Here is an 11,359-nt window from a genome sequence, read left to right on the forward strand (position 1 = left end):
AAATTAGCAAACTAGCTAGAAATTCTATAATATGAAGGAGATGCTACAATTTTTAATATTTTTAGATGTAAAATGATATTGTGGTTAAATTTCACTTTTAAAGTCTTATTTCTTTGAGATAATACAGATGAAATCATATGATGTTTAGAATTAACTGTAAAACAATCTAGCAGGTGCTGGGAGCTGAGGGAGGAGTGGGGAGGTACAGATGAAACGAGAATGGCCATGTGTTGGTAATTGCTGGAGCTGAGAGATGGGCACGTGGAGGTTCATTATATTATTCTTTCTTCTTTGTGTCTTCTTGGAAATTTCCATAATTTTTTTTTTTTAAATAAGAAGAATAAAAGAAAAACACAAGCTCCCCTTTCTGTAACTTCCTCCAGCTGAGCTCTCACTGGGGGAATTAACCCAGTTAGCTCTCACACTGACTGGGTTCTTATTTGGTCTTTTTGAGCCCCTAGCCCTACCCCTCCTCTCTTTTTCCTAGTCCCATATTTATATAAGAATTCAACCTTTCTCCACTCCTATCTTACCTCTCAATGTTTATGCTTATTTTTCTTTCCCTTGTTTTCATTGCTGATCTGATCGCAAGATCAAACCTCTTTACAAAGAATTTTCTTTGCCCAAAATATCACTAAACAAACCAAATTCCTAATGACAGAGTGCCCTCAATGGAAACCTTAAAATAGTTCCTCTTAGTCTTTGGTTTGTAATGAAAGTGGTTTGACTTGGTTTGGTTTTTGCCTCTACTTCAGCTTTAAAATGTGGCATATCCCCTCCCTATAGGAGAAAATCTGTGTTCATCTTGGTCTATTCCACTACCCTTCTGTAGCTGAAGCTTCTGTTGAAGTCTCTAAAATCAACATCCATGAGCAGACTTTATGTTATACCCAGTTCAGAGCCAATTTAAGATCTGGCAGTAGACGTAGGGTATTTCCAAAACCTGGACAGGATCTTCCTAAGCCCAAGAAACTATTTGGATCTTGATATTGCTTACAGCAAAATAAAAGAAGTCTAAATTTGGAGTAAGTAACCTGCAGCTGCTACTGCAGCCTGACACTGACAACCTGGAGGCCAGAATGAGCATATTAGTGTCCTATGCCCCATGGGAAACTCCATTGCTTTTGTAGACTTGGCTGAGAAACACTATATGGGAAGAAAAGACACTATGAAAGCAATAATCACTCTTTCCACAAACATCTAAAAAGGTCTTACATAGTGAAGACCACCTGTGAGGTGGCACTTAACTTGAACTCTGCTTCTGAGCATCCCTGGGCCCAAAGTCCCAGCTGTGGCCATGTTAAAAGCCACTGTGAGTTGTCCCAGCCCAAGCTGGCCTACATTGAGATCCTCAGTCTCCCTGGATTGCCCTTTGATGCCCAAGTGCCCATCTTACTTGTTCCCCAGTCTGTATTTCAGAAATCTGGCAGGTCTAAAATTCTCTCCTGCTTCCCCTCCAGCATGTTGACTTACGAAGTAAGCACTCAAAAAAACAGATACCCAGCTATTTTAGTGGCTTAGCAGAGCTTCTGCAATGAATGGAGAATGCAGCTTAGACTTGAAGTTTTCTTAGATCCGGAATCTGCACATTAGCACTGGGGGTGTATCCAAGCCTGCATATAAGACTCTGAGTCCACTTACAAGCCTGCATTGTATGTCTTCAGCAGAGATTTCTGCTTCTGAAAGAATTCTGCCCAGGTGTGCTCACTGCATGAAGACAAAAGTGGAGACAAGCTTGTCTGAAGCTGAGAGCTCAGGCAGTCAAAGGAAGAGAAAAAGGGGGCACCCTCTTCTATTATGAGCACAGTCCTCTAGTGTACAACATGGCCCAAGAGTAGCATGCTCTGTTCAGAGGAGATGGAGAGAAAAGCACAGGCTTCCTTGCCTGGACTATTCTAAGACAATGAAAGTGTTAGTGAATGTACCTTTTCTCTGGGCCAAGTTGAGATCACGTGAAAAAGAGGAGAAATTTTCCATTATAACTCTTATGTTTGAGGTTTTAAAATTGAAGAATCTACATTGTGAAGGCCATAACTTTAAGCAAGTCATCTATTAATAATAAGAGAAGGTGACAAATTTCAGAAGCTTTCCCTTCAAAATATCACAGAACTCTTTGATTTTACTGTTGATATAGTAATATAATTGATCACTTCGTCTCCTAATGATTTTAATACATTTTTTCTAAACTTTAAACTTTTTATCCTTGGAAATACAATCTTGTACTTAACTATCTCTGCAGTAACAGTATTTACACACAGTAGAAACACTCTATCATTTGTCAAATGCTGTCCTTCTCAAAGTGAAGGCCTTGGACCAGCTGCATCAGCATCACCTAGAAACTTGTTAGAAATGCAGATTCTTCACCCCAGAACCTCTGCATCAGAAACTGGTGGGATAGAGCCTAGAAATCTGTTTTCAACCAGCTCTCTAGGTGATTCTGACACTCACTAAAGTTTGAGGACTGATGGTTTGAGAGACAGCTTGATAGATGTCTGAATCAATAGAGCAACAAATGACTCATGTCATAAAGTCAATGGGACCGATACACAAATAAAAAAGTACTAAAGGCTGGTTTGAAAATAGTGTTAAAAGTTAAACTTAGGTACATAAAATTTTACAGAATTTATTTGAGCTGATTCATCTATTGGGCAGCACCAAACCAAAAGTGATTTGGGCTCCACTGAAGGGGCTGGGGTAGAAAACTTTTACAAGTGTTCATGGAAGGGAGACAAAGAAAATATTTGATTGGTTAATGTGTAAAATCTTTAGTTAGAGGTTAGTTTATGCTTTCTGATTGGTTAAGCCACTAGTTAAATGTTAGTTGGTTGTTTCTAATTGGTTAAGCTTAAGTTTCATTTTACTAGTCACACTAAGTTGGTTTCTGTTTGTTTACGTAGGAACCTAAGGCACTAGAATTGTCTCAGTCTAATGGCCTCTCAACTAATTTTCTCAAAAAAAGTAAAATAACTGATGCAGGCTGAGCATGGTGGCTCATGCCTGTAATCCTAGCACTTTGGGAAGCCAAGGTAGGAAGGTTGCTTGAGGCCAAGAGTTTGAGACCAGCCTGGACAACATAGCAAGACTCCATCTCTACAAAAAGTAAAAAATTAGCTAGATGTGTTAGCATGCACCTATGGTCCCAGCTACTTGGGAGGCTGAGGCAGGAGGATTGCTTGAGCTCGGGAATTCAAGGTTGCAGTGAGCTATGATTGCACCACTGTACTCTAGCCCAGGCAGCAGAGTGAGACTTTGTCTCAAAAAAATAAAAATAACTAGTGCATAATGTCACATGTAAATAACTACTACACACATTAAAGCCTCAAGTTGACAATTGATTAACTCAGTGATGGATAAATCAGATGCCAACGTGATCTTCTTTAGGAAACAGTTGTGTATAGCTAGTGCCATATTTTTTTCTGTTTTCTTTTCTTTTCTTTTTTTTCTGTGCAAAGACAGTAAACATCCTGCTCATTCTCACAGGCATTGCATCACTTCCATTCTCAAGGGCTCAGCGTCAGCCTCCTCTGCAGTATCCCGCAGGATTAGCCTCTCCTCTCCTCCTTCATCATTTATGTGATTCCTCCTCCCCTTCATATACTCTGCCTCCTCAAAGGGCAACATTGTTTTGAAATAATATTGATTGTGCTTTTTCAGACGTTGCCTCTAAAAGCTTTGATACAATAGACACGAAAATGATTATTATCCAGACATCTGGAATAACAAATAGCATTTTCTTTTTTCTCTATCCCTTCTTTTCTCCTACCTCTTCTACTTCAATAAGTTTCTCCTTGATATACTTTTGCTTCCTTCCTTCCTGTTTCCAGTTCTAGCTCACAGTCCAATCCCAGAGTAAAGTCTTTTTGATGGCATGTTTGCCCCATTCTCATCTTTCTTCTCTTCTTTCCCTGCATTTTGTCTCATTTTCCTCCTTCTTTTGTTTTCTCTTTTCCTTCTCCTTGATTTTCCCTCAGTCTTTCAGTATACCCCATCAGATCCCTCTTTTTTCCTCTGTTGCGTTGTCTTCTTCACCCTTCCTTTGTCTTATTTCCCCTTTCAGCTCAATTTTAATTGAGAGGCTGAGTGGATCCCCAGATGAGCCACCTGGAAGGAAGACAGGGGACACTAGAAGTAGTCTTCGGATTCTGAGGACACTTGGCACCCTGGTGATGAAGGGCCCAATCCTTTGCTGGTTACTCCTGACAATAACAGTATTTAGAAGCCAGGATTGGCCTAACATTTATGTTCTGTGCATATATTTTTTAGAAGTTCACCCAGTTTGATTCTTCCCATTTCAAGCTGTCACTCATTTGCCTCCTATCTCTTCCCTACACCACCCATGGGAATATCTGCTATATGCAATAGGCAAGATTGTGACCCCTTTTACAATGGTAACCCTCACCCTCATGTTGTTATCAGCATAACACTAGTGCAGAAGAGGTAGTTAACAAATTAAATACACTGTACAACATCTTCAGGTGACAAAAGTTTAAACGTGTCACACAAATCTGATTCTCCCACTATTAACTTGCATTAACTCATAGACCATGGCAAGAAATCCAGAGGGCATGTCAGAGTTCTACTATTCCTACTTTCTGGAAAGTGTATTTCTGGGGAGCTATCTGCTCTTTGTGACAAATAATTCCTCAATAATTTTTGATCATTTTCTCCCCCTTTACAGTAGATTTCTGTTCAGGAACACCCTTATTTCTTGCCAAGCACCACCTCCTTCATTCCTCAAATTTAGCTGTGCCCCTTTAATGTCCAGTCACCACTGTGGCCTTAATGACAGACCAGACCAAAGTGTGCTCTTTGTCACCTTTCGAGGATCTGCCCCTAGCATTTTACAAAATATGCTTGAGATAGGCCCTACCAGGTGCTTGCTAAAAAGTCAAAAGACCTATATAACAATAATTTAAATCCAAACAGAAGCTGGTGGAGCAGTACTATCCTAGAAGTCAAATCACCTTCACCGCCACTCCAACCAGGCTAAACATTTATTCAGGCGACAACTTACATGGTATTTGTCTTTTGTGACCATTAGTTGCATCCATGGTATATGGCTTTTTCAGATAATAATAATAACATGATCGTTGCTATGCCAGTCTGCCCAACCATCCAATGAGGTAAATACTATCATTATGCCATTTACCGTATGAGGAAATTAAATGTGGAGAGAAAGTATTCATTACTTGGTCAAGGGCTCATGGCTAGGAAATAGTAGAGCTGGCATACAAAATCCTTATATCAGCCTTCTCTGGACTTGAAAATAAAGTTAGTAATAGTATAGACTTAATTAAAGCCTTTCATATTTCTCTTTGAGCTCCATTTTTCTTTTGTTTTTTCTGCTCTTTGATCTCGTATCATGTAAATCTTACTAACTTAGAATTCAGATAAAAGACTTCAAAATGCATAAATTTATTCTTAAAAATAACATCATTAATTAAAGGCCAAATCTCTATTTCATCAAACAAAACATGATAAATTGACAGAACGTTTTCTTGGGTTGAAGGTGGAGGAAGGTTCTGAGCACCACACTTCTGAATGAAGTTTTGATCATGAATAATTCTTTGCTTCTTTTTCAAGGGTGGTCATGAATCTACTTCCTATTTAGGCAGTTAGATATTTCTCTTTATTTTTGCCTCTATGTTTTTCAACATGTGCTACCAAAAGAGCTGCCCTTTTACTGCTTATCACCAGGTACATTGGGAAAATAACAAATTAATCTGACATCATTTCTTCTGTGCCAGGATTGGATAAGACTCTTAGTGTACAAGCAGACGTAAGTTCATTACTGATAGAAGATATTCTTTCCTTGTCCTCTTCTACTGTTGTATATAAAGATATTCTGTTCACAAGTATAAGGAATCCTATATGGTTAGCTGGACTTTATTTTGAATATATTTTTAAGGTAAAATATTTTTAAAGTCGCAGAGTTTTCTCAGGCTGTGTCATGCCCTGCATATCAAACTCACATGAGAAAGTCAATTATACACTGGACTGTTAGATTCTTTGATTTTTAGTTCTGAGTCTGCCACCGGCATATGGCATCTCTGAGAACATCTTTGAAAAACCTTGTTTTCACTTCTTCCCTTGTAAAATGAGATTTTACAATCTTCTAGGGAAATTCTGAGGATTAAATATCAAATGATGGCAAAGCACTTTGAAAGGACTAAATGGGGTTATTAATAATTTAAGAAAGAAACAAAGCCTTCATCTGAGTTGTTGAAAGGAATATGTGGCATATTTATTTCAATCATTTATCATTTCATCGAAACTTCCTCTACCTTGAGCTACTGAGAAAAACATCTGATTCCTTTTAAAATAGGACTTTAAAATTGTTCTCTTTTTATAGTTTTCAAAGCATAATTCTTTCACATCAGCATCTTGTTGGGTTCCTACAAAAACTGCAGGAGGTATAAATAATATGTTTTGTAGGAATGAGGCTGCAAGAAATAGAATACCCTACAAACACTTGCTTAAACAAACAGGGCTTTATTATTCTCACTGAAGGAAAAGCTCAGGGGTAAGGATCCAGGGCAGATGCGGAGGCTTGATGGTGCCGTTAAAGAACCAGGCTCCTTCTGTCTTTTCCCTCTCCTCTCCTTCGTGAATTGTCTTGTCATCTCATGTTCACAAAATGGCTGCTACAGCTCCAGACACCATATTTATTTTCAGGATAGGAGGAAGAGAAGGAGGAAATCTCCGCTAACCACATCTGTTCTTTTATAAGGAAAACAAAAGCTTTTCCAGAAGCTATCTTGAGCAGAGTTCCTCTAGAACTGGATCATAGCACCACTGCTGAGGCAAGAGAGGTGAGGGCAGTGAGTGTACAGCCTTCTAGGCTCTGTGGAGGGAAGTGGAAAAGGAAAAGGGGGTTGAGAACAGCTTTGGGGAAGCCCAATGCTAGTGCTGATGAAGAATGAGGGGCATTAAAAAGTCAATTTTTCAAGGTGGCACAGCAGAGATTAAAACATATCTGATTCTCTCCGATCAAGTGGAAATATCAAACAATCCTTGTCAAGTCAACTGATATTTTTAGGGATGACCATGCTGAGGGCTACTTTGGGGGGGGTCTCACCACATGACCTGATTGCTCCTCCATAACAGCACTGGAGCAGAAGAATGGCTTTCCCCCTTGGAGACATGATAAACCTTGTTTGCCCGTGTCTTTAAGGAAACATCTTTTATCAGCATTCCAACACCTTGGCCTCCTCCTTCCTTTTCTTCTTCTATTCCATTATAAAGAGAAGCTCAGCAATTTCATACTGAATAAGTTGAAAAAAATGAGTCATTTGACAAAGGATTGCCATGAGGAAAACAACTTTTGTGACTCCCTGTTTGAATCAGTCATGATTTGGCTGAAAAAAAAAGTGCTGAAAGGATGCAATGCAGGGAATTGGGTGCTTATGTAATTATTGGAGGGGCTGGAGGAATGGGGTCCAGAAATGATTCCCAACCGACATCACAGAACAGGCTTGCCAAAGGAGCTGCCACCTCTAACCACTTTAGACACACGGGACTTTAGGAGATGAATTTTGGGTTGGTTGACTTCAAACCCACTGTCAATGCTGTGATCCAGGGATCAGAGAACTGCAGCCACTGCCTTCCCACTGCAGCTGCCTCTCAACACACACAGAACTAGTGAGCAGACACTGGACTTCCGCAAAGTCCTCACAACCATGTTTTCCAGTAGAAACAGCCAAAGCAACCAGAAGATGGTTCTGTCTCACATTCTCTTTCAATACTCTGTTTAAATGCATCTATCTGACTGGAGAACCTAATTTGTACCCAGAGCACCAGCTGCATGGGAGTTTGGGAAAGGTAGGTTTTAGTTCACCAGCCTTTGCAAGATTCTAGGCACACTTGGAGGAGGTTGGAACTGCTGCTGAGTGCCAATCTACCATATCCATTACATTTCTGCCCCTCTCAGTTATGAACAAACATAGGAACCAAAGGGTTAGCACTAGAAAGGAGTTTAACATTAGCATATAACTTTTGGCCTGGAATGACAACATCTGAATTTGCCTTCTAAGGACAAAGGCTTAATTTAAGACAAATCCCATAGGATATCAGATCTGGTGTCTGGTATACAAAAATAAGTCATTATCCACTGAGGACTTATTTTATGCCAGGCACTATTATTAGTGCTTTACATGTAATTTATTAGAGCTCACAAAAACTACGACAGGAATGGTTATTAAAGTCAACGTTCAGATGAGGAAATTGAAGCATGGAGAGATTTCTTGTTCCACATCATAAAGACATCAGCGGTGGAGCCACATATAGCAGAGCAGTCTGGCTCCAGAGTCCAGGTTCCTAGCGCCTGTAGTATCTTGCAGCTCCACAAAATTACTTAAAATATAAAGCCACATCGGAAGGATTTGTCCTTTACAATCTCTCTTTCGATTTACTATTAATGTCCTACCAGCTCCCTAACCAATGGATCTTAATGACTGTTATGGGAATAATCCGAGATGATACTGTTATAAAAACTTCTGTTCAACTAATCCCATTTGCCACTGATTGCTATCATAAAATTAAGGCAGTATTTGTTTTGAGATTCTTTTTGAGATTTAAATTCACGCCAGAAGCAATTTATTATTTTTGTAAGAGTTCCTTCAAAGTCAGATGCAAGGACTACTCATTTTAGACTTTCCTTTTCCTAGAAAATAGCCCCAATTCTCAGAAGGAGCCACCAGGAGCCAAAGGAAAGGCAGGGAGAGAAGCTGGTGGAAAGAGAGAGAATCCTGAAAGTGACCACCTGCAGATTTTAGCTGTGCCTGAGACCCAGCTGTATCCTCTGCCTTTACTTTATTTCATGAAGGTACCCCAGGGATCTTCTCAAAAACTTCCAAAATTTTTTCTCTGTTCTAGTTATTTGTCACTATGTAACCACAAAAAATCCCAAAACTTAGTGGGATACATATATATACAATGTATCATTTATTTTTCTTATAAATCTGCAGTTTGGACAGAGCTGCGAGGGGATAGGACATCTCTGCTCCAGTAACTCCCAAGTCTAGAAGTTGATGCTGACTGTCCGCTGGGACCTCAGCTGGGGCTGGTGCAGGAACACCTGCATCCTTCTGTGGGGCTACTTGGCTTCCTCACAACATGGTAGCTGAGTTCCAAGGGCAAGCATTCCCAGAGAGGAATAGAGTTGGGGGTAGCTATATTGCCTCCTATGACTTACCCTCGAAATTCAAATAGTCACTTCCACATGGTCCCAAGCTCACTCAGATTCAAGGGACATGTCAGTGTCACCTCGTAAGACGAGCACGTGTGATGTGACATGTTGATATAGCTGTCTTTGGAAAATTTGCTCTGCCACACCCTCTTTATGGTGATATATACTATGTTTCTTAAAAATAAAAATGTTTACTCCTTACAACCAGAGTGTTTTTAAGTTTCTGAATAGATAATACATTTGTGTCATTCAAAATTCAAACATAAATAAGCATGCGTGTGTGTGTGTGTGTGTGTGTGTGTGTGTGTGAGTATGTGTAGATAGAAATATACACTTCCTCCCTGTCCCCCAGCCCTCCAGTTCCCCTCTGTGGGGACAACATCTGCTATCAGTTTCCTGTATGTCTTTCCAGAAGTATTTTTTCTTCTATAAGCAAATATTATATGTATACACAGACCTCTCCTCCACCCTTTCTATGCAAATGGTAGCCCTCCCTTCAGTGCTATGTTTTGCACGTAGAGTTAGAAATCATTATCTATCTAAAAGTTAACTTTGATTCAACATTGTTTTGATTATCTATCTATCTATCTATCTATTTCAGTCTTTTTAAGGCTGCTACATACTCCAGTGTAAGGATATACCAAAATTTATGTAACCAGGAACCTACTAATAAACATTTAAGGTTGTTTCCAGTAAAGTGCTATTACAAACAACACTGCAATAAATAACCTTCTACATCTGTCACTTTGCATATGTGAGCATATTTATAGAATGAATTTCCTAGAAGTGGAACTTATGAGTCAATAGTTATATGCACTGGCAATTTTGTTAGATTTTGCCAAATCTCAGCACTGATTTTGATAGTGTCTGTTTTGCAACGTACTCCCTACCACAGCAGGTTATTGGATTTCTGATCTGTGTCAATGTGCTGGGTGAAAAATGGTTTACCTCAGTAATGTGCATTTCCCTCTTCATGAATGGTGCTGAGCAGTGTGATAAAAGACCTTTAAATTTCCTTTTCTTTGAACTATCTGTTCATAGCCTTTGCCCTCCAAAGAGTGCTTTGATGAGCAAAAACTTCAATTTTATTATTATTGACATTATTATTAATATTATTTCACTTCTTTGCAATGAACCAGCTCTAATCCACTGGCAGACATCTGCAACCACTGTCGTTAAATGCCTGTCCCAGTGCAGAGGTCGAGGCAAGGACAGAGACAGCACCTAGAATGGGCAAAATCTTGCAATGATGGACGTTGGAATAGAAGAAATATTTTAAGAGGATTTTTAAAAACATATTTCATGATTCAAATGTTAAAATGCCTCTGAGTGAACTGCTCACTCAGAGTGGCATAAGAGGAAGATTTTCTTTATTTGCAGTAAATTAAATAAAGGAGAAACCAAAGACATGGCATATAGTCAAAGGAGGAAGATTTAAGAAGACCATTAAATACTAACTTAGATGAACTCTGAACTTTGTCTTTTGGGAAGATGAGATTTCTTGAAGGGTTGTTCCTCCCCTTAGTTGAGCCCTTTGAAATGAAATAGAAATAAATTTTACAGAGGTGTGGATTGTCTGTAAACTTAGATTTTAGGCAACATTGTTTTGATTAAAATTATAATAGTAACAATACCTGAGTGAAAAAATATTCTTCTGGTTATTTTTCTACTGTAAGCATAATTTGTGGATTTTTGTTTGTTTTCTTGTACATTTTTATTCACCTTAGAATGTTCCCAAGCTAGAAAAGTATATATAATTACAGAATAGGATCCTCTGGGTGTCTGATGGTCAGCTGGGCTTGGGGATCCTATTCAATTACAGTATGGCGGTGGTTTGTGGCGTCAAACCAGAATGTGGGAGGAGGAGAGGAAAGTGGTTGTCGACTAAAACCAAAGGGCTGGTAAGGTAGTGTAGTCTCATGTTACCGGGCTGTGATGCAACTGCTTCGGATGTGGCCAACTTTGGATTTTTCCTGATACTTGGAACAATAGGAAGTGGACTACATGGCAAACACAAAGAGGAAACAAAGAGCATTTTCCCATTATCTCAAGCTTTCCCCATTGACCTCATAAATAGCCCAGGTGACTAACTGAACTCCCTCCCCTTTCCTTGTTCTGCCATGTTCTGGGGAAGTGCTTACACGGCAGAAAGTTACTCAGATAAACCCCAAA

The sequence above is a fragment of the Propithecus coquereli genome, unplaced genomic scaffold (genome assembly GCF_000956105.1).
Source record: "Propithecus coquereli isolate 6110/MARCELLA unplaced genomic scaffold, Pcoq_1.0 Scaffold268, whole genome shotgun sequence".
Lineage (NCBI taxonomy): Eukaryota > Metazoa > Chordata > Mammalia > Primates > Indriidae > Propithecus > Propithecus coquereli.